This window comes from Nilaparvata lugens, chromosome 1 (assembly GCF_014356525.2).
Source record: "Nilaparvata lugens isolate BPH chromosome 1, ASM1435652v1, whole genome shotgun sequence".
Classification (NCBI taxonomy): domain Eukaryota; kingdom Metazoa; phylum Arthropoda; class Insecta; order Hemiptera; family Delphacidae; genus Nilaparvata; species Nilaparvata lugens.
The window spans coordinates 46,467,746-46,492,232 of record NC_052504.1 but is presented as its reverse complement, the minus strand read 5'-3'; the positions used below and the strand labels follow the sequence as shown (position 1 = coordinate 46,492,232).

General features: G+C 34.3%; 1 protein-coding gene across 2 annotated transcripts in view; it reads left to right on the top strand.

The window, feature by feature from the left end:
* The window catches only part of LOC111049970 (probable sodium/potassium/calcium exchanger CG1090), a 110,000-nt gene that overhangs the window by 24,814 nt on the left and 60,699 nt on the right, over positions 1-24,487 (top strand). Inside the window, exon 1 of one of the 2 annotated variants that reach the window (XM_039435155.1) lies at positions 968-1,201. The exons of the other annotated variant lie outside the window; for it this stretch is intronic. The gene's annotated coding sequence lies outside the window, so the exon portion shown is untranslated. Of the gene's footprint in view, positions 1-967; positions 1,202-24,487 lie in introns of those variants that run through there. 2 annotated transcript variants of the gene reach the window in all.

Below are 24,487 nucleotides of genomic sequence, written 5' to 3'. Positions count from 1 at the left end.
TTTCTATAGACCTTGATTGGCACAAAATAATTTTGATTGGAATGTGTTGAACGATATGATGGTTCTCCTTCCTATAACTTGTTTTTTAATTAAAGCAATCGGCTTTGCTGCTGGAAGAGTGGGATGTGACTTGGAAATATACAAACAAAAGTATGTAAAAGATCTAGAGAATTACAAGAGGATAATTATATTAAAAATAATTTTACTCTGTAACACTCGAAATAGGAGTCTTCAATAAAACTTACTCAAGATCTTTTGAATTTTGGATATCGTTTATATGATGGAATAACTGTTATTTTTAAGATTCATTTCTCGGAATATTTGTGATATCTTTGTGCTCAGGTTCCACCTTTGTTTCTCCTAATTAGAATATTAACATTCAAGTTGAAAAAAGTAATAATTCACCATAATTTATATTATCGTTCTGAATTCTAATTTATTTGCAGAATGTTTAATAAGTATACAAAATCACATGGGAGCGAAATTTCTGAAGAAATGATACATCAAAATGTGTAGAATTCAAATTGAAATACACTTGTTCTCCATAACAGCTTAGAGGGAATACAATGAAGAATGACAGTACATTCTCAATTCAAAAACTGTGTGAGAAACGATATAAAAGGTGACTGTTTCTGTGTCAATGGGCTTTTTCAGTATGGTTTCCATTTGGCGGTGTCGGCCACTGTATCGGATGTCTGCTTTCGGGACAAAGTTTTCAATAACATAATTGACTAGGGACAAGAACAAAGGGCATGCCGCTTTCACGGTTGGTGGGCAGGTGAGAGCTGCTACTGCTTCGATGGTCGGGGTAGGGGGTTAGTTGTATGCAGCGGGACTGCACGGTTCACGTTTTGGGGCCGGGACGTTTTGATTCGATTGCGTCGGGTTGGTAACGATTAGCCGAATCGGTTGGGCGGGGGCGGGCGCCGGGGGCGCATGCGTGGGGGGCCCCACACAAGGCGACAGTAGCAGCCCGGCACTGCACAGGGCCACAGACTGCACAGGCTGCTGCCGCCGCCGCCGCCTCCAACGCAACGGAACGATCGATTCCATCAAAACAACACACACACGTAAATGTGCCGCCTCTTCTGCTGCTGCTGCCGTTTCACCCGGTAACTGACCACCTCCAAGACCGCCGCCTCCACCGCCTCCTTGCTGACTTGTACGGTCGCCTATAGCCGCCTTCCAGTCGACGGCCAAGGTAGGAGCTCTATTGCCGGGGGCGGCCACCTCACCACCTTTCTATCCCCGTCTCTTCCACCCCCGTACTCCCCCATCATCTCACCCATAGAAGTTGAAAACCTCAACAATACTTCCCATATATGGGCAACCCAATAACATACAAACTTATATTTTGAGAATATTATTATTTTTTTCAATCATCCATGTCTACGATTGAAAGCCGACGTATTCTTTGACTTTCACCATTGAAATCTAAACTCTCAGAAACGATTTTGATTGATTAGTAATCAACCAATAATGGAAGAGATTGGAATAATCGCTTGTAAGACAACAATCATTAGCCACGCCATATTTTCGTGAATATGATTATGCAATTTTTATCTATGATAACGTTTTAACATTGTTGTTCCATATGTAACCTTGATTTATGATAATGTTTAAATATTGTTGTTTCCTATGTAACCTTAATTGATAAGTAATGTGATAAGTAATGATTGGTTTATAAATTCAAAAGAAAACTGTCATATTAATGTGAATATTGTCAGCATCCGTTCTCCATATGATTGAGAGCGAACAGATTCTCAGCAGTAAGAACCTTGATCAAAGCTCAAATTCTGATGCACATCGGCTTCATTTGTTTGCACTTTCCTACCTCCTCTTCTTTCTTTGCATTCCATCTCGTTCCTGCATCGGAGGTTATAGCTTTGATAAATATTTGACTAATAAGAATAGAGTAATGAGTAGGCTATTAGATTCATGGAATCCACTATTGTAATAGAGATTCATGATGATCTCATATCAAGCACATTTGCTCCATATTGAGAACTGACCACATTCATGATTGAGAACAAACGGATTATCAGCAATGTCCAGCACAGCATTCCTTTTTTTCGGGAGCGGAACATCTAAAATTCTAATCGTTTACTACGAGACTGTTTTTTCACTATTGTAATTGATTGATCTAGTAACTTTGATTAATGAATTACAATGAAAAAGGGAAATATTTTATGTAAATTCTATGATAACTCTTCTAAACATCATTCTACTATATTATTCAGAGTAACTAATTTTCCAAAAAGTGCATTATTTGATCATCTTTGATCTTGAAAGTAGACAGATTTTTAGCTATAAGCAACCTTTGATCGAACTCTGATCTCTGATGCACCTCCTACTAGTCCAGTAGTTTGCTCATCTTATAAAGATCAATTATTTCTATGTCTATGCTTTGTGAGTTACGAATGATATAGCTTTGTGAGTTATGATTCGAGTTACGAATTAATCATTTACTCAAGTAGTCCGGAACTGAATAAAAGTGAGATTCACGTTTTGAAGTCAGCTCCTGATTATCATCAGCTGGCTATCCTTGTCTGTCACTAGACGAAGCAGATAGCTCCATTTTTTTCCAACTCCGCACCGTTGTCAAATCGTTTGTAGGCTGTGAAGGAATATAATGAAATACCAGAATATTAATTCAATCTCAGTTGTGAGAATACATCCATGGAAAATATATATTTTCTTGGTGAATATATTATATTTGATACACGATATGATTGATTATAATAAAAAAGAAACAGCAATTGATATTATATCAGATATACAGGGATGATTTGAATCACAGCTATTTACATATTAGAAGGCGGTAGGAAAAGAAACGTTGTAACTATAACGTTCATATAATCCTTCCATTTGCACTGATTCTAAAAAACTAAAGAGCAAAATGCACACCTTGTTTCACACATCTATCGGCGAAATTTTATCATGTGTATTCCATCTACTGTCTCTTGATTGGGCAAAAATTTGTAATGCAAATCGTAATTATGCCAGTAGACAGCAGCAGATCTTGGGTAATATTCTAAACTCCGCCTACTCTCTCCTAATTGGTCGACGGATTGAATTTCAAACTTTGCCTATATGTGCTGGGTGATTAGTTCAAATGGAAGTGTTGTCGATTTACCTTTCGCATTTATTTAGATCCTTCAATACATTTGGAAAAAGGAGAAGAACTTGTGCTTTACAGTAAGAAGTATCATCAATTATCCCTCCAAAAAAAAATAAATAAAAAAAAATAAAATGGACCTCACCATTCACGGCTTACATCGTGCATATCAAGAATACATCACACATTCGAAACACCTTTATGGAATTCAATAAACTATTCCTCTTATTCAGACTCATTCCTAAAATGGGATTCTCCAATATTTCAGAAAATGACTGGTAATTAGTAAGAGAAGAGATGTGGCTGCCAGGCGAGAACCATTGTCAATAATGAAAACTTTTCTCAATGAACTTCTTTCTATGAGTTCAAGATTTTCCTGTGACTGAACCGTCCTTACTACAATACAACTCACATTTTAACATAACCTCACTATAACTCTCAGAATTGAGTTCACTACTTGTCTGTACAATGTTTTCAAATTGAATGGCTGTACCTGTTTTTTGCTTTTTCCTAGCTTGAGTCTTTTTCTATCGCAGACTGTTGTACTATTAATTATTCGTAGTTGCAGTTGTTGTATTCAAGTGTAGTACCGTACCGTAAAAGTTACTGTCAAAATGTTTCCCAAACAGGTAATATACCTTTGTGTTATATTGTTTCTGAACTCTGAAGGATAATGTAATTATTTTGTAAATTTTTAATGTCTTATAAACTTATGGAACAATAAAGAAAATTCAAAATCTATTCAAATCAAAAATTTTACAAATCCATTTATATATAGAACTTATTTCATGCAGTTCCCATCTATTTTCAAATGTGTGTATAGATGTTCAAATACAGTGTATAGATGCCATAAAAGTATCTTACCCACCTTCCTATCCATGGTATCAGGATTATCCGAAGATAAAGCTCACAAATAACGTTGTATGGTTCTGAGCATTGAACTTGACTCTTATCGATTGCAATTTGGCAAACTGTCATCCTTGCACAGAGCAGGATAAATTCTCATATCTGAGCCCCTTCAAGTTCTATTCAACTTGACTTCTGATGGTTATCACAAGTAACTGTGATTCCATCACAATGAATCTCTCGATCTTTCCGTATTGTGGAACTTCGTGGTTCACCTTTTTCATGTATTCCATAATACAGTATTTGGATCAGCTTGAAATTTGAAACCGAAAATAGCTCACCTACAAATGTCAGCAAAAATGAATACTTTTCCCTATCCACAAGTAATACTTTCACTCAACAATGATAGATTACTATTATAAATTCCATTGTAGTGTTACACATTTTTTTTGTTTTTCTATTTTTTTTGGATAGGCCATTCATATTATTACGTCATTTCAAAGGACACTACAAAATGAGAAATTAAGTAGGGAAAGCCCTCAATTCTCTCCAGTTGCAGACTCTTTGTAAAGTAAACTACATTCACATACCCATAGACTCTGGGGTCATCAGACTCATACTCAAACTTGTGTGGGGTCATCACAACCATCACCATAATAAACCTTCATCAAGTTCAAATAGTTTCTGCAGATTAGCTAAATTCTAGTTTTCGTGTCGAAGATACACCGTGTTAAAGAAGACACTGTCCCTATTGACGATAAAAATGAAGGTCTTTTATGAAGTAGAAGAAAGGAAGAAGATATTTCTTGTATTAAATTTGAAATTGAACTATTTCCATTCGGTATTTTTTAGTGTTAAAATCCGTTTGATAAAATGAATATAAGCCTACACCCAGAATTTAAATTATTGAAAATGGCATTTAGAGCAGTTCTAGACCGTTATCGTGAATGATCCACATTGGAGGAAATTGAATTGCTGTTTTTACTTTCCCTGGAGGTTGTAGTTGGAGGGCAAACCATCATATGGCAGAAAAGAGTTCGGAGTACTTTTCCAATTACTAAAACGATACCAAAATATTATTTCCTCTAGTATGGTGTTACAAACACTAGAGAAGAAAATTCCATATTTCAACCTCTAGTGGATAATTTTCGATATGAAACTTTCAAATTTGCAGTTTCTCCAATTGAGGGGGAGTTTAAACCATACTTCATTTTAGCCTAACAGGGAATATTTCATTTCGAATGTGGGTCATTTTCACCCATCGTCGTTTTCAGCTGCTACTGAGAGAAGTTTTTAGAGTTCGAAACTTCAACTGAAAACTAAAAATCTGGCACAGTATGTATTGCATGTGCCATGAAGAATAAAAAAGTTGAAGGATATGAGATTAAGATGTAAAATAACATAAGTCTTACTATCTTCCTAATACAATGCTATAACATAGACTACATGCAGGAAATGCCGGTATCCGATATGGTAACGATACAGGTATGCAGGATTTATTAAAAATTGTAGAGCTTTTCTTGTTGAAGTATTCTTTCTCGAAACTATTGAAATACATAGAAATACATAAACACATTTAGATGAATCGATGATGAGGCTACAGCACTAATTCGTGTTATGCTGTAAAAACATTGATTTTTTTAATTTCCTGTGAACTGATTATGGACAAAGTAAATTACAAACATTGAATTTCTAGCAACTCAGTTGTTATCTTGGGTAAAAATCCATCTGTCTAAAGCTGGAATGAAAGCATCAAGTACTATCAATGTGAAATAACTTCATTTCGATTTCCTCATTTTCGAGCGTCTCAATTCAATTATGACTGAATAAATTCAAGATACAAATTGTGAGCTATTAAAGGAAATCTGATTTGACAGCAGAAGGCTGCAGGGGTTAAGGACTCGGTGAAGGAAGTTAAAGAGCCAAATAAAGTGAAGAGAATCTTCAACCTGGGGGGCCAAACCCAACCCCCCATCTTTCGAAGTGAATTCGCTCATTAAGCTGGAGTTTCTAGACTAGTGAGAACAAAGGACTCTTAATTTTTAATGGGCTCTTCTGTATGCTGTTCCATTGTGAGACATTACTGAGATAGAAAATTCATTCGCTCAGTATCGAAATACTGAAAATGCTATTGGCTTACGTAGGATAGTCCATGATCTATTACTTGGATTCGATGTGAATAATTAGCTCCAGGAATGGTCAATCTCCAGTGATCTATCTCAATACTAATACTCAAAATGAACAACCATAAGTTATATTATGTATGCAATTTATATCATACATATTTGGTTGGATTGTATAGGAGCGTAATGGAAGAGGCCTCTTTGAAAGATTTATCTCTTCATGTATATAACATTATTGAACGAGCGTTAGCGAGTTCTCTATTTTGACTTACTGAAGGCCAAAGTCGTTGTCCGTCTGTTTGTATTATCTACAATAACTTTAGAAAGAATTTATCAATCAGCTTCAAATTTTAAACACTTATTCTTCAAACCTTCTTACAGATCAAGTTCGTTGGACAACAAAATTGACCCACTCCTTCGTCCTTTTTCAGGATATAAAAATAACATTGAAAGTACATAAGAACAAAATTGTTGTGGTGAAGAATTCATTGCAATTACTACAGTTTTCCATTCATCACAGCTGAGGCTATTTGGGAGCTATCACACGCGCTGGCACATGATTTCAGCTGGTTAATATACAACATAATTTTCAACTCTTACATAAAAAAATGATACATGTTGATAGATCAATGTGCGGTTTTCGCCATTTATTTTCTCTTGGAACTCTGTATCAAAATCATGTTTCACATGATCACCTTCTCATTAAGGAAAAAAAGGAATCTGGATTTATATGACGGTCAAAGATGGGAAGAGAGTGAGAAATAGAAGAGTTATGAGAGAGTTCGTGAGAGAGAGGGAAAAAACATCATCTCTTTTTCTACTGTTTGAGTAAACACAATAATTGTTTTATCAGAACTTTTATGTGATGGTTTAGGAGAGGAAAGCGAGTATAAAATTTGAATTATATGCAAAACGTGTTGAAATAAATATGAGTGAGGATATGAAAGAAGCAGAAACTGCAAGGAAGGTGTGATTTCGAAGGGTGCATTTTGCTTCTTGCAATGAAAGAAGTCATAATTTTTTCAGCTGGTGATTCGGGCTTTTTCCAACTCTCTTCAGTTGGAAAAGCAAAGCTATAAAACACTACAATCAAAACTCCAACACCACAGACAAGGCTTTACAATGAAAATCCATTAAAATAATAAATTTAGGCGCTGTGCCCACTATCTCTTCCATTCTGTTGACTCTCAATACCTTCTCACTGGCTGAATTTTATTATCAATCCACATGAAAGCGCCACATTTTTCATCATACACATTTCCTCAAATTGATCATTCTCGTTAAATTTTGAAAGAAGAACGCAAGTGTGAGATTCACAATAGAGCCCTTTCATTAGCGTAACATAATTGTGTTCACATTCATTTGAATAACTAGCATTTACTCGCAAATGGAAATGCAAGTATTATTAATTGTGGCCAGTGGAGGTGTTTTTCAAACCTCTTTACCTCACACATGACATCAAATTATGTAACCGGTGGAGATATTTTCCAAAACTCCTACCTCAAACCTGACATCATTTTGTAGCCGATAATTTCTGTTCCATGTTTCAATTACTTATGCAAATTATGTAGCCGAGAATTTGTTTATACCATGACCTAGTTAATCTTCCATCATAAAAGTCTAATTATGTTAAATGAATAAAAAAAAACAAATGATTTGTTAGACATTCTTGCAGTAAACCAAATGTAGACGGAGGTGTTTATTCTCTTGTATTATATTTACTAAAATTATACTGCTATTAAATCTGTTTTGAATCCTTGATTGGCCAGGAGCTTCTTGGATTCGTTCATTTAAATGCACAGATTCTCATAATTATTCAATAGTCACCTATTTTAGCAACTAGTAGCTACGAACTATGAACTTATTTAAAAAAAAAACTTTCAAAATTCGACTCCAGGTTTGTTAAACTTCACAATTAAAAACGAATTGATGAAAGTCATGTAACATCAAATTTTTAAACAAAGCTATTTAGTAATCGATTTTTTCAAATGAATGAATGAATTTATCACCCAAAAACAAAATACAAAAAGCTTTACAAAGAATAAATATAAGTATAAATGCTACTGCACTTAAACTAAGATACATACATAAAAATTAAGGAAATGTTAATTCATTCAATTAGATATAATAGCGAGATGATATTATTATACATGATATTATAAATAATAGTTATTAAATGAAGATTTAATTTATGCTCACATGCATAAGTACAGTAGGTGAGGCAAAACACCGGCAAAAGTAAGATTCCTTGTGTGCCAGTGTGAGTCGTAAGTCAGCTTAATCATGGATGTAGTATATAAACTTGAATTTAGCGTATGAAGTCTTCAAAAATGTAATTTATAATATGAAATTGATTATTATATGAAAGTCAACGATTGGAAATAATTCAAGTTCAGCCATGCCTCTATGGCTCTTTTCCTGTGTTTATTATTACGGAAATTATTAAGTGGAAATTCACTTTCTAGTACATTTATGAATTTACTGCTAATGAAATAAAGTTGCCTTCTAAGAAGAGTTGAGTTGGTATCATATATTTTATATTTTCTTATTGTATTAGGTCTAAGATTATAATTTATGTCATCGGCTAGAGGGAGATTATGCTTGTATTTAAAACTGTAATTTAGGACAAGAAGTTATATTAAATTTCAATTTTTCATATTTTCTTATTGTATTAGGTCTAAGACTATAATTTATGTCATCGGCTACAGGTAAATTATTCTTGTATTTAAAACTGTAATTTAGGACAAGAAGTTATATTGAATTTCAATTTAATATAAAATTTGGGAACCTGCTAACTTACTGCATTTAAATTTGGGCCTTGGTCATTCTATGAAACTAAATTTCGAGCTAAATGAGAAAAACAACAGAAGTTCGACACTCACCATAAGGAAAATTATACAACTTTTGAAATTCACAATTTAAACTTCGACTCATAAGAAGCATATAATTCAACACTCAGATACGAAACTCACTATACTTGAACTCACACGCGCATTTAATCTCCTGATTCTACTTCTACTAACTTCATAAAATTTAGTTTCTCATTGAAACTGGATCAAAATTACTGATAACGAAAACTTGATAATTTGTTCCTCTGAGTTGAAATCGTGCGAAGCGAGCCTGCCTACCTGCTCGTCCGATTTCAAATTTAGCAAATAAAGTTATGTAATAATAGGATATTGAGTGGGTCTTATTGAAGTTGTATCTGTGTGTATATCTTCTTTTCCAAATTATTGAACTGATTAGAGTTGAGAACTTGAACTGTCATCTTTACTGTCAATTTTAGTGTGAGAATTGATCATGTCTTGATTGAATTTGCTATCTTGCTGTTTAGTTGTCAATATTAAAACAATTCTCTTGCATTTTCATAGTATCAGTTCCAATTTCATGTCGAAAAAGCTACTCTATTTTGGGAATTGTACGAGCATTGACCTTTTTGAAGCTTTGGCTTTTCCACTGAAAGTTAGGCTCAACGCTTGTGGAGGGGGGATAATATTTTCAATGGAAAGACCGCAGATCGAATTGAGACTTGAACGGAAAAGCATGTAATGGTGCGCGCCTTTTCGCCCAGTGAATGGTTAAGTTTCCATTAAGCTGATACGATTCCTCAATGGAGAGGATTGGCTGTCTGTGGCGCGGTATTGCAGAGTAGCGTGGAGGTACAGGTACGAGCTTGTCATGGAGTTCAACTACTAGGATGTGAAGAATGCCACCGACGTTCAACTACCATAAGAGAGCTGCCACCACTACTATGCACAATGATAAGAAGATCTTTCAGAAACGGCTACCAACCTCAAAGCACCTCAGACGGTCGACAGACCATGAGTGATTCTCTGCAAAAAACCTTAAAGAAATGAACTTTTAAAACATAGAAATTCTTCAAGATATCGGAAATGATAAACATGTGCTTTTGTTGTTTTCAATAAATACACTATTCTATTCTATTCTATTCTATATGACGGATCAATATGGCGGGCAAAAGTTTTGAAGCGACAAAAATGTTTTTCAATTGGAATAGGATTCTCATGGAACCTACGACTGTAATATCATACTTGTAAATGTTATAATTTTGCTGTTTCCTTAATAATTCTCACCAACTCTGTATAATTACCGTACAAGTTGCGGATCTCAGAGATCAATTCAACAGTTCATGAGCGAGTTATTAAACCCAGGGAGTCTCTAGTATGTTTTTTTTTCTAATTAATGACAAAAATACGCAGTGAGAGGAAAACAGTTCATTAGAAATAACAACCAATCTAATAATTATTGGATAGGAGAAAATTGTAGTGAAATTGATTACGTAAGAGAATAACATCTGTTGAATGATGACCGTTTTTGTCCATACACTGCTGTAGACATTATGGGAAATTATCCATACTCCTCTGGAGTGTTGCACGTGGTAATAAAGCTCGAGTCTCCTTTCTTCGCTATTATCCCACTCAGGGCTTCAAGCGTACGTTTTTTATGTATACACGTGCCTTTAGGTAGTCCATAAAAAATAAATAGTCACAAGTCACAAAGTGACATGCCTGGTAACCGAGGATTCCACTCCACATCTCCACGCAATGAAATAAGGATGGTCTGCCTTAGAAATTCCATATCTTCTTTCGATGTATGACATTTTGAAACCATTATAATGGTATTATGATTAATATGCAATCTCAATTATTGTGGCAGGAAAAACAACACAGCATTGTTAGATAGCGATCTGAATTGATATTAACGTTTTCTGAAGAAAATTAAAGGACAATAATGTAGTTTTGACTAATGTCATACCAACAATCAATTATTCGCCATCGCTACAAAAGCAGCAATTACAAAAAGAAGACCCCGATAATCATCCACCATCGATTCCTCCACACCATGTTTATCTCTTGCACATCACTCTGTCATCAACTTTTCACAAAGTCTACGGAAGTTTTTGGACATAAATGAATGACATTTTACATTATGCTATTTTTCGTGCATTATCAGTGTCACTAGCATGTTTTTCTCTTCAATGATAAAAATGGCAACATTCAGGGTTCACACTGAATTTAGATTTCCGTTCAAAATGCCTGTATCAAGTCTGACAAGAATTGACGCATCATGCTTTTAATTTTACTTCAATTCTTATTCACTTTTGCCCCTATGGGTAGATTACCACATATATTAATGGGTTTCCAACAGAAATTCATTTGATTGCGTGGAATTAAGTGTTCAAGGCCCTCTAAGCTGAAACATGGTTGAGTTTGCTTACGGCCTCAACGAGCCGGAGAATGCTAATGTGTGTGTTCTCGAGTCGTGTATTCGGAAGCATGTGTAGTAGGAGGAGTGAGAGCTATAAACCCCAAGGGTAGCCATTCAGCTCCTGGGAATCCATGAGTCCAAATATAGAGTTTCAACTCGGTATTCGTGCAATCTAATTTAGTCCAAATAGATCAATACACTATCAGAATGCATCAATGTAGGACTTGAATTCTTGAAATGAATAGAGTAATGTTTCAAGAAGATGAGACTTGGGAAATATTGTGAGTTCTGCTTAGTTCAATGCAATTTTACATCTTACATGTATGTGCGAGTGCGACTCATCTCCATCTCCGTGTGCGACTCATCATAGTACTTTACGTAACAAGTCCGGTAATGATAATTTACCGCATGAGTATGACTGTTTCTGCCCGAAACGTAGTTGAGGGCAGAATTATCATACAAATGCGGTAAATCATTACCGTGCAAGTTACGTACGATATTTTTTGTCATACTTATCTGAGAAAGAATAATATTGCTGAGAAACAGAAACCATTACCTGCTGCTGCTCGAGCTACTGCATTCTATAAACATGACCTAGCCTGTAGCACCTAGTTCATAACATACAGACCCTTCGAGCTCAAATAAAATAATAAAGGCCTAAATTATAAGATTTCAGATGAGCTCTTATAACTTGAAACTCCTCATATGAGTTCTTTAATTATTTGAGTTAGTAGACTATATTAATTACTCAGATGTTATTGGGACTCAGTGGAGTCCTAACATACTCAACTGTAAAGAGAACATAATATGATCTCTTTACAGTATAGTATGCTGTAATGAAAATCACATGTTTTCTTTTTCTGCAAACAGCTGTTTACCGGCTTGATTTAATGCATGGAAAGCAGCTGCAATTGAGTAAGTATGACAAAATAGTTATTTGTGCAACTAGTGCGCAAAGTTTCAGTTTGCTGCACCGAAAGAAACGTTTACGCCCGAGCCGTAGGCGAGGGCGGAATGGTTTCTTGAGTGCAGCAGAGGAACTTTGCGTACGTATTTCACATTAAGTTTTTCCTACAGTTACCATTGAATATGAAAAGTGGGTAATTATGGGTAAAATTGCCTGAATAATGTAGTACCTAGTGTTTGAATGAAGAGGCGGCTGTGTGCTGAATGTGGTGGCTGTCGGCTGTCGCTGTCATCCACTGTTGTCCTTGGTTATAATATATAATGTAATAATTAGCGCGTTGTGCTTCGTTGCTCACTATAGCAGCCCAGTCACTGTTACCAACTTCATTTTGATTTTGCTGCACTGTTGCTCCATATAACCTACTAAGTATTTTGCGTTGCCATGTTGCAAATCTGGAGTGCAGAAAAATTTTTCCCGCACTAGAGCGGAAAAGTGATTCTTTGCGTTCTGTAATCAGTGCAGCAATGGCCACTTTTCAATGTAACTGTAGGAAAAGATTATTTTCCTCCACCTACTGTCTAAAGTACTTACTTTACTCCCTGAAACCTAATACTAAAGTGTCACTTTTTTGCTCTCGGTAGTAAAAAACAGAAAAACTCCCTAGGGAGTAAAAGTGACTCCATTTAAATAACATGGGGAGCATCTCTATTTTGAAACTTACATTGTAATAGGTTAGAAGTTAGAAGGTCTAAGCTCAGATGAGAAAGCATAATAGAGGTGTCTGTCATTGAGTCAACTGAATTCAATACCACAACCAGAAATTTGAATAACTCATGAAATATATGTTTCTATGATAATTATTATATTCTTAATATTAGTAGACGATAAAAATTTATACAATTTTAAAAAATATTTTATTCTATTCAAAATACCAGCCAACAAATATTTTTGATCTGCAATTCAAATCTGAACCGCGTGATCTGGAGTCAGCCATCTTTGGTAGCTGCTCAGCTGATAGTCTATAATTGTTACAACTTTTGCCGATAGATAGTGCAATCGGCAGTGCCAATCAGACGACCGGTTTTTAGGTTTTAGATTTAGGTTATGTTGTTAGGAATCATTGTCACCAATACGTAAGTTATTAGAATGATTTTATTTGCAGTTTCTATAAAAAAATGTAGGTGGGGGAAAAATGTTGTGTACATCACGAGCGAAAAATACTTTTTCTCCCTCAGGAAAATTGCTGCCCTCGGCTTCGCCTCGGGCTTCAAACTTTTTCCCACAGGGAGAAAAAGTCGTACTTTTCACTCTGGATATACAAATAACTATTTCTTCATTAATGATTTGCCATATACCCAAGTTTAATTTCTAGAGAATTCAATAAAAATGATGAAAGAGTATTCGTGAGGAATGCATAATACATTCTTTGTAATTGAAAGTTTTGAATTGTAATTGTATTTTTTATTTCTCAATTGAAGAATGGATGAAATGCATATGCAGCAGCAGCTCTTGTGAATTGGAAACCAAACTATTGAATAGAAATACAGAATTAAGAAATAGAATGTAAGTTGAAAAAAAAGATCTTTGTGATTAAAAACCAGGATGTTGTTCAATTTTGGTCGATCTGCTGGACCTCGCGTTTCTGTAGATACGTCATCTTGGTTAATAGCATTATATTATTATATAGTTATTGATAAAGTTTTAGTTTTACTTTTAAAGAATAAAGAGTTGACGAGGGAAACTCGCAAAGAAAACGATTTTACATACCGACTGCGTTTTAATCACCATGACAGTTCTGCCACCATAGTTGTTCAAACACATAAATAATTTTGACATTTCAATAGAAATAATACAAAATATAGTTTTACATGAATTATTATATGCCAACACTCCTCCTTAATGTCAAAATGTTTTAACAAAAAAATCAGTTTATATCTAAATTGTTATTTCTTAAATGATAATAAAGATTTTAATCAGAATTACTTGTTAGAAAGTCATCACTTGTATTACTTGTTTTACATAGTCACCAAAATATCTTTAAACTTCGAAAATTTGTTACTCAATAATGGTTTAGTAAATATGTCAGCTAGCTGTTTTTCTGAACAACAATATTTTATTTCAAACATGCCATTATGAAATTGTTCGCTTACAAAATGGTACCTGACATCAATGTGTTTACTTTTCCTGTTCATTTGACCTGATTTAATTAGCTTGATAGCACTTTGATTGTCAACATTAAGTACTGTATTTATAGTTTTGTTAGTCAATTCTGAAAGAATAGTCTTCAAATATTTTAATTCTTTACAACACTCTGCAGCAGAATAGAGCTTCTGCTGTGGATAAGGCAATAATTGGTTGCTTTCTAGAGCTCCAAATAATTGGTGCTCCTCCCAACAATATAACATACCCACTTGTGCTTTTTCTATCATTTAGATCACCAGCATAATCTGAATCACAATATGCTTCAACTTTCAATACATTTGACTTACAACTGGGAAAAAATAAACCAACATCTTTTGATCCATTTAGATATCTTAGGGTTCTCTTAACATTTTGTACATCTTTAGCACTAGGGTTATCTAAGTACCGGCTTTCATAGTTGACTGCAAAAGACATGTCAGGTCTTGTTTTGTTAGTTAAGTATAGCAAACTACCTACCGCCTCTCTATAGGGAAAATCTATTCTAAGCTTTTCAATTTGGTCATTTTTTACTATGGGTGTATTTTGATATTTACTGCCAGTCATACTAAAATTTTCAAGAACTTTCTTAGAATAGCTTGTCTGTGTTACAAAAATGCCTTCTTTGTTTTGTCTTATTTCCGAACCTAAATAACTAGCTGGATTCTCATTTACTGTCATTTCAAAATTTTTCATTAATTTTTCCAATAGATTATTCATTTTAGTTTCATCCTTGCTCATCAAAATTCCATCATCTACATGTATGGCTAAATAAAGTTCATTTGAACTGTCTTTGAAAATGCATTGATCAGATTTTAGTTGATGTAAACCTTCTTGCTTTAGAAAAGATGTTAGTTTTCTATTCCATTGAGAAGGGGCTTGTTTTAATCCATAAAGGGCTTTCTTCAATCTACATACCTTTCCTTCTTCATCACCAAATCCTTCTGGAATTCTCATAAAAATTTCATCATCTAATTCCCCATACAAAAAAGCAGTTTTTACATCAAATGTTTGGATTTTCAAATTATCCTGCGCTGCAATTGAAAACAAAATTCTTAATGATGCATTGTCTACAACAGGACTAAAAGTATCTTTAAAATCGATTGAACTTTCTTTCTGTTGACATCCTCTAACAACTAACCTAGCCTTGTATATCCCATTATCTTTTATTTTGAATTGCACCTACTTTTAAAATTTCCTTTCATGCAGTTTCTTTTTCATCAACAATACTCCAAGTATTATTCTTTTCCAAAGATACTTTCTCTTTATTTATTGCTTCCTTCCATTTTTCTCTGTCCTCACTCTCCATGCATTCCATAAATGTTAACATTACTTGTCCATCATTGTATCTAGCAGGTAGTCCTATATTATTTCTTGGTCTCAAACTATAATGTTGATTCACTTCTTCTAATTGATCCTCATTCACCATCTCTGCTTCTTGTTCTCTTTCATTCATCTCATTCCTGATCTCTGCTTCTTGTTCTCTTTCATTCATCATCTCTACTTCTTGTTCTCTTCCATTCATCATCTCTGCTTCTTGTTCTCTTTCATTCATCATCTCTGCTTCTTGTACATTTTCTTGTTCTCTGATTTTCTAAATCATTTCTATTTTGTCTACATTTTACAAGCATTTCATTTTGGTCTTTTACAGTTTCATTTTAATAGAACATTTCTTCTTTTTCATTAAACAAAACATCTCTCGAGATAAAAATCTTTCTTTTTACTGGATCCCATAATCTATAACCATTTGGGGCATATCCTACAAAAAAATGCCTCTTTGCTAAGGCTGTCAAGTTTTTAAAGTGGACCTAATACTTTTGAATGTACTTTAGAACCAATTATGTTTAATTTACTCAAATCCGGTTTTCTACCATACCATTTTTCAGCAGGTGTTGTATCAATACTAACAGTTGGACTACAATTTATAAGATAGGCAGATGTTAATACAGCCTCTCCCCACATACTTTTGGGTAAATTTGAATAAAAAATTAATGCTCTTGCTTTTTCCATTAATGTTCTGTTCATTCGTTCAGCAGTTCCATTTAGTTGGGGTGAATAGGGTATAGTATAATCTAGCACAATTCCCCGTGATTTACACCAATTTTTCAAGCAATTAGATACATATTCCCCACCATTATCACACCTGATTTTAGCAACTTTGAGATTGAAATGAGCTTCAGCTTCATATACATATTCTTTCAAATAAGTAGCAGTTTCATTCTTAGATCTTAACAAATAGACTTTACAAAAATGACTGAAATCATCAACACATGTCAAAAAATAATTTTTACCATCATGAGTTTGTGGATCAATAGGACCACATAAATCTGAATGAATTACTTGCAAAAAATTTGATGCTCTATTTCTTATGGAATTGAAAGGTTTTCTTACTTGTTTGGCTTTTGGACAAATATTACAAAATTCCTCTTCACAAATATTCAATACATTTGATGGAATTCCTACTGAAATTTTGGATAATTTTTCAAGATTCTTGAAACTAATATGACCTAATTTCCTATGCCAATTCATTGCTTCTGAATGATTTGAGAAACTGGATTCAGAATCTTTGTCAATCTTCTTAGAAATATGATTCACTATAGCCTTGTCATGATTACCTATTTTACTGGCATATTCTGCAATAGTTACATTATTTTTAATTTCTTCTTTTAATTGAACTTCATATAAACCTTGCTTATTTTTATTCCCTTCCAAAATAACAATTTCGTTTTTCATGATTTGGACTTTACTTTTAGTAAACAAAACTTTTCCACCATTTTCGGTAATTGCATTTACTGACATTAAATTATTAGTGAGATCTGGGACATATGTAACATTTTTAAGTATACACTGTTCTGAGTTTACAACTCCTGAAGCTAATGCTACCATACTTTGATCTTTCTTGGCAACAGATATCGTTTGTTTACATGTTTTTACATTATCTAAAATACTGACATCATTAGTCATGTGGTTTGGTGTACAACCACTATCTATGATAAATACTTTATTGGAGACATCCTGACCCTCAGTTGCTTTTAGGCTATGACTTGTTGAACTATTTACTTGAGTTAGAAAAGATGTTTTACTTTGAGCCTTATTACGAAAGTAACAGTCTTTTTCATTGTGATTAGTTTTTTTACAGATTTTACATGACTTGTTATCACTAGACCTATTGTTTTTCAAAAAACAATCCTTTTCATAATGATTTGACTTTTTGCAATAAGTACAAAATTTTTGTTTAGACCTGTTATTTGGGCAGTTATTACGAATGTGTCCATATTCATTACAGGAGTAGCATTTTGTTGTCTTACTATTGGAAGTAGAAGCCTTGATCTTACCTCGTTCTTGTCTTACTGTTTTAAACGCCAGAGATTCGCTCTCACCTGACCATTTGATTTCTTCTTGGAGAAGTCTAGCCTTTAGATTATCCAAAGTCTTTTCCGTGTTTACTGTAGAATCCCACGCACTTGAAAAATGTTTATACTGTTCTGGGAGTACACTCAGTATTTTAGTAATCACCATTGTTTCATCGATTTTCTGGTCAAGTCTGTTCAATTTGTATGCGATGTTTTGAATGTATGTTAGGTTACCCATCATGTCTTTATCTGTAGAGAACTTGCATGTATAAAAGTCTTGAAGAAGAGCACATTTTTGTTGAGTTGTGTCACGTTTAAATAAATTTTTCAATGTGTCATACATTTCCTTGGCACTATTACACGATATAATATGTATTTTTACATCATTGTCCAGCGTCATCAAGATGTAATGTTGAGCTTTTGCGTCTTTGTTTTTGAAAATCTTAATCTTATCAGCACTTTCACCCTGTTGTTCTGAAGTTTCAGTTCCATCTACCACATCCATCAGATCTTTAGCTTTAAGTAATATTTTAATTTCAAATTCCCACATAGTGAATGAATCTGCATCCTTCAGCTTATGCACATAGTTCTCCCCGTCTATCGTCGCCATTTTGAGGTTACCTTTTACTATTATTTTAAGAGAAAAACCAATAATCACTTTTCATGTTTTACTTGTTTTAAGATTAAACTTTTTACTTGTTTGTACGTTTTTGGCCATTATCTGGGCCATAACCTGATAAAGTTTTAGTTTTACTTTTAAAGAATAAAGAGTTGACGAGGGAAACTCACAAAGAAAACGATTTTACATACCGACTGCGTTTTAATCACCATGACTGTGCTGCCACCATAGTTGTTCAAACACATAAATAATTTTGACATTACAATAGAAATGATACAAAATATAGTTTTACATGAATTATTATATTCCAACAGTTATAACTATGATGTAGTGAGATATTTGCTCATTGGAATAGAGATTTGACGACTAGGAGGGATGGAAAGAGAAGATTTGAATGAATCATCAATAGACGTTATCAAGTAAAATTCTTCTTAGTGCAGAACGTGATTGTTGTATAAAATTCTTCAAAGAGCTCGAAGAGTACTGGCAACTAGTTTTTTCTTGAGCGTTAATGAAGTCTTGTTCCTTAGAAATTTTCCACAATAACATACAAAGAGCGCACACAACGCTTCATCATTAAGAATTCTCGTTCCTAGTTTTTTTCTGCATCTTTCAAAGAAAGAAATTGAAATGTGTAAATTAATGAGCAAAGGAACAAAACTGCAAGGTGGAATTAAATTTATTGTGCAGTTTTGCAAACTTCAAAGATGACAGAGATGCTTATTTGCTGAAGAAAGCAGTTCTTGAACAGCATAAGAGGGTTTATCTGAAGATGACTAAGAGCCAGAAGAAAGGCGAAATCGGTAATGGAGAAGAATCAGACGGAAGGAGCAGCACTCTCTAACTCTCTAACCACTCCTGGATGTCAGTCAATAAGAGAGAGAAAAACGGTTAGGGAGGATAGTATGAGGGGGAGAAGGAAAGAAGCTGGTGCGAATGATGATGTGAAATGGATGGTGTTGGGTAGGGGTAGTGAAAGTTAGAGCGATGGGTAAAGGGTGGTGGGATACGCAAAGGGTGGGTAGTGGTGGAGACGAAGCCTAGCAGGAGAGCTAAACTCTGTCAACGGCTGGCTTGGAGAGATTTAGAGTCCACTTCAAACAAGCACAATCGATGGTCATTCCTTTTTAAATGCTCTTGCTCACTTCAGCTTACTTGATCAATTCCATTCATGCTTCTTACAGAACTTTTCTGGCTTCTGTGCAACATAATTAATCCGATTCGCATTTACTTTCAAATCACTGTCTTTTGTCGAAGATGTTTTCATTCGAAGATTTTCTCTAATCTGTATACATTGTTCAACGAACTTGGAATGGAATAAAAAATTGATAAAAAGATTAACTTAATAAAATTTCTACCGTTCAATCATTTTTAAAATTGAGCAATCAAGAAAGATGAACTCATTGATGTTAAGGTGAAATGAAAACGATGTGAGTTGCACAAATATGGAGCATATTTGGCATGCAACTGACAATATCGTTTTTATTTCACCTTAATATGGAGAAATTGCACAATATCTCTGTTCACGGTGTAAACTCATTATTGTTTTAGTTTTTAGTGTACTGGGTGTAATCTTGTTCTCTTTCAAGAATACAAAAAAATACAGTATTCATCATTTAGATTCTGTACATAAATAAATACTTGAATTCCTTGTTGCCTCAATGTAGGTGGTGGAAAAACTTTATGTAAGTTACAATCGGCTGCAAATCATGTAAATCTTCTTTATATTTCATGGAGAGACAGATGTACTTGTATTAAACAAGTGTCACTAGTATCTCAAGTCTTATAATATAAGGAATCGGTCTGAAGAGAAAGGGAACATGTCAAAAATCAGAATTTTTCAGGGGAGAGAAAAAACTGAATACAGATAAAACTATTGATAATTTCGAGATTGTTTTTTGTCATTAGAGTGCAAACTCCTTTAAGACAACAATTTTAATCCAGAATGAATAAAGCTGACATGTTCCCTTTCAACTCCAATCGATGTATCCCACAGTAAACAACTCATTTCAACCATAAAAAAATAAAAAATTTTGACATGTTCCCTTTCTCCTCAGGCCGATTCTAACTACAATAGAGCAAATCAAACTCTTACGAGCAGGACAATTTCTATCGTTTTAGTTAATTAGGAGTGGTTGTCATCGCAGCTAAAACCGTCTAATCACCTAGGTTAAATAAACACCGTGTTATCAGTTCTTCAGTTGGAAGTGTGTGTGCTTGTGGACAGCTAATCTGCATTCATTTTTACGGTGCATTCTTGCATTTTATTATTTTTCCAATAAGCACAGGAAGAGCAAAAATTTTCATGGAAAACTGTTATCTATAATATTATAATGGAGGGAATTGGCTTAGATATGTACGGCATAGAAAATACTCTAATGACGCATTACCACTCATGAACTAGGTACTGAAGTAGCTTGCGATTTTACATAAAGATTCTGAATCCACCGAGGATGGATATAGGCTTATTTTCATTAGTATTGATCTATAAATTTTAATTATATGATTGAAACAAATTTATTCAATTTGTGATTCTTCACGTAACTATAAAAGCCGTACCAAAGAGAGCTTTCTCCAAGTGATTCTGTAGTGTAATTGGTAGCACGTATTATCAAATGCTTTTTGGCTGATAATTTCAAGTTTGATGAAGACTATGTACGTTACATTTACAGAATAATAATTGATAATTATAGTTCATAATGTTCAAATTTCCTGGACGTAAGGAAATCGCATTCTTCTTCTTCTTCTTCTGACTTCCACGGTATAGGCATGAATGCCTATTCCGGTCTTTAAAATAGCCTAGGAAATTAGAATCAAAAATATAATTAAAATTTAACTTTATGAGCGTGTCTAGTTTTAAGACCACCTTTTCCTGGTCTTCCAACGTCTCTCTTACCTGCTGGTTTATAGTTGAGAGCTTTCACAGGGATTCTACCGGTTGGCTTTCTGTCTATGTGCGCTTTCCATCTATTTAGAAATCTTTTAATTTCTTCATTCAGTGACTCAACCTTAAGCTCCTCTCGAATGTCCTTATTTCGGAGTAGATCCAATCTTGTGCATCCCTTTACACTCCTTAGGAAGCACATCTCAGCCGCTTGGATTCTGCTGATTTCTTTTCTACCTAGAACCCATGCCATATTCGCTTACATACGTCAACACTGGGATAGCCATGGTCTTGTAGAATTTCAGCTTTGTGACTCTCCTTACTTCATTTTTCAATTACCTATGAATTGTTCCACAAATATATTGGATTTCTTTTAACTTATTGAAAATATCTTTATCTATTTCGTAGGTGAGAGTACAACCCAAATAAGTGAAGGCTGAAACTTGCTCCAAGATTGAATCTCCAACCACAATTTTTGTTTGGACTGGCCATTTTTCTTTGAAAGCCATCACTTTTGTCTTTTGTCCACACATATTTTTGTCAATTGATATATGGAGTACTGCTTCGGTGAGGTGTCAATCTGTCATCCTGTCGGTCGCGCACTGCTCTCTTTCCCTATCCTGTCCTCCTCACCTTGGGAAAATTCTTCTTTTTCATTTTAATTTTATCCGTATGATGCTGCCTTGTAGTTTGGTGTTAGTTTACCAAAGGCTAGGGAAGGAAACCCGAAAAAACTACCTGGTCCTCCAGGTTGTGGGTTGCACAGTAGGGTGGTATCCTGCTTGCGGAAAAACCAGTAAACTCAAAGTTTTACAAATAGCCTCGGACGGACCTGAAATTCAGGAAATTTAACGATTTGGAATAACGGATAATCTCAATTTGGCAGTATGGAATGTGAGGAAATCGCATTCTACGACACAATACTTTCCCCTGTGCAAAGCATAGGGTACCTGCTTGATTCAAATATTTCACACTTTCAAGAGCGAATATCACGAAAAATGTTGGAAATATCACAAACCTATGACAAATTTCAAAATAGTCAAAAATTGTAGGAAACTAATCATGCTTCATTTTTTCTGATTAGTAATGTCGGTGGAACGCATTGTTCTTGAGATATAAGTGTGTGAGCAAGAAATAAAAAATGTAACTTTCAAACCACCCTCATACCTTTAGCACAATATCCCTTGCAATGGAGATTTTTGACCATCTAACTACTTGTTCACCATCCAACTACTCTCAAGGAAGCTGTAAAGTAAAAAATTGTGTCCAAATTACTTAGTCAGTTGGACTATTGTTGCAAAATTGAAGATTTCACACTCAACAATAAAGCAGCTGCAACAGTCGTGGGGAAATGCATAACATTGTGGACGTAACAATAATAATGTTACGCGTAACAATTATACATAAAATTGAAGAGAATTCAATGATCTAAAAGCTCATGACTAGCATGGATTTTTTCATCAATTTTTGGATAGTTATAAGAACAAAAATAACAAAAAATTGGAAGCAAACGTGCTTTTTTAAATGTTACACCCAAGAGAGCGGATACCTCGTAAAGTATAGAGGGTATATAAAAATTCGTGGTATGAATATTGTTGGAAATTATTCAAGGTCCACCCTCGCAAAGCATAGTAATGTCCGTGAGACGCATAGGTTTCGAGATTTATACAGAAACCAGAGCAGTTGTACTTTTGAACCAATCCCACCCCATCAGCACAGGGGAAAGGAGTGAGGACTTTTGATATTATGTTAACCTTCTCATTAGGCCTATCCTTAACAGAACTGAGGGCTCAAAAATTGTCTTCCTCTAAACCCTTTTTCGAGTATACATTCCCTGGACTGGAAAAGCCTATAATACTATTCAGAAATTACCTCATTACATTGATATTGCGAAATAACTTGCAATGTAACGTAATAACATCTCAAGAGAAGAGAGAAGTCAATATTTCAAAAAATCTTTCAGAGTCTAAAGCATAATTCCAATAAATGCTTTATAGTTATATCAAATCGATTTTCAAGCTTTGTTTAACGTCTGAATGATGTTATGTTAACAAAGATTGAAAGCAAAAGGAGAAGCAGCCAAGGCACTTGGGCGACTCTAAGCTTTGTCCTCGAGCTGGGATCGATATAAACTACCCTAAGACCGAAGCTCCATTTGCTTCAATTTGAGCATTCGTGATCCGCGCCTCTGATCCTTTTCTCCTTCTTTCGAAGTTGCAAGCTATCCACATCAACCTTCATAGACTTTTCTTCCAATCTCAGGCGGTTTTCAGAAACGACAATAGAAGTTTATGATTCAAGGGGTATTGTGATTTGACATTGTGCCAACTTATGTGGTTTCAATGTTTTAGTTGACCTCATTCTCGAATACATTCATTCTTCTTTAACATACGGTTGAAGGAAATTCATGAGAATGTAGGTATTCTATCATATAATTATTATTTTAATTGATAATTTAAATACCAGATATGCTTTTATTGACTACAGCTATCAATTGTAACTATATTTGAGTACGTTAGCCGTTTTATAGTCTTTTTGTTGGTTCATCCTCCAGCACTGCCACATAGAAGTGAAAATGATATTGGGAACAGAGGTCAATTTTAACAATATTTGAGTAACAGTTTTAGTCTATATATTGATTCATCCTCTAGCTATTAGTATTTCATGTGTATAAATTTCCATGTCCTAGTTAGATGGTTTAGCCAAGCGAAGCGGTTATTTTTACATTGAATATTATAAAAAACATAGATACAGGAAGTAAAAGTCGAGAAAAAACTCTCAGATGTGATTTATGTAGATTTCTAAATCCAGGAGATATTCAGTATTCGGCATGCTGGCCAGCTTGTACACTATTTCATTACATTACATTTATTACATTCCTTAATCACAACATCAGATTAATGATTGGGAGAGAATCAACAGGATAAACCCAAAACTGTTCCTCTCCCTAATTTTGATAAAAATAGTTCAAATGAGGCTATGAAAACACTTTTATAAAGATCACAAAAATTTACAGTCCAAATATACATTATACTAAAAAATTTGTATCTCGGTTGATCAGAAAGATGAAACAAATTATTATTACACTTGAAAATGCATTAATAAATTGAAAAATATTAAAAAACTTGATAAATTTAAAGCCAGAAAAATCACAAAAACATTCACTATCAGCATAATAACTTACAAGTCTAGGCTACTCATAAAATGAGATTCAATGAATCTCACGGAGT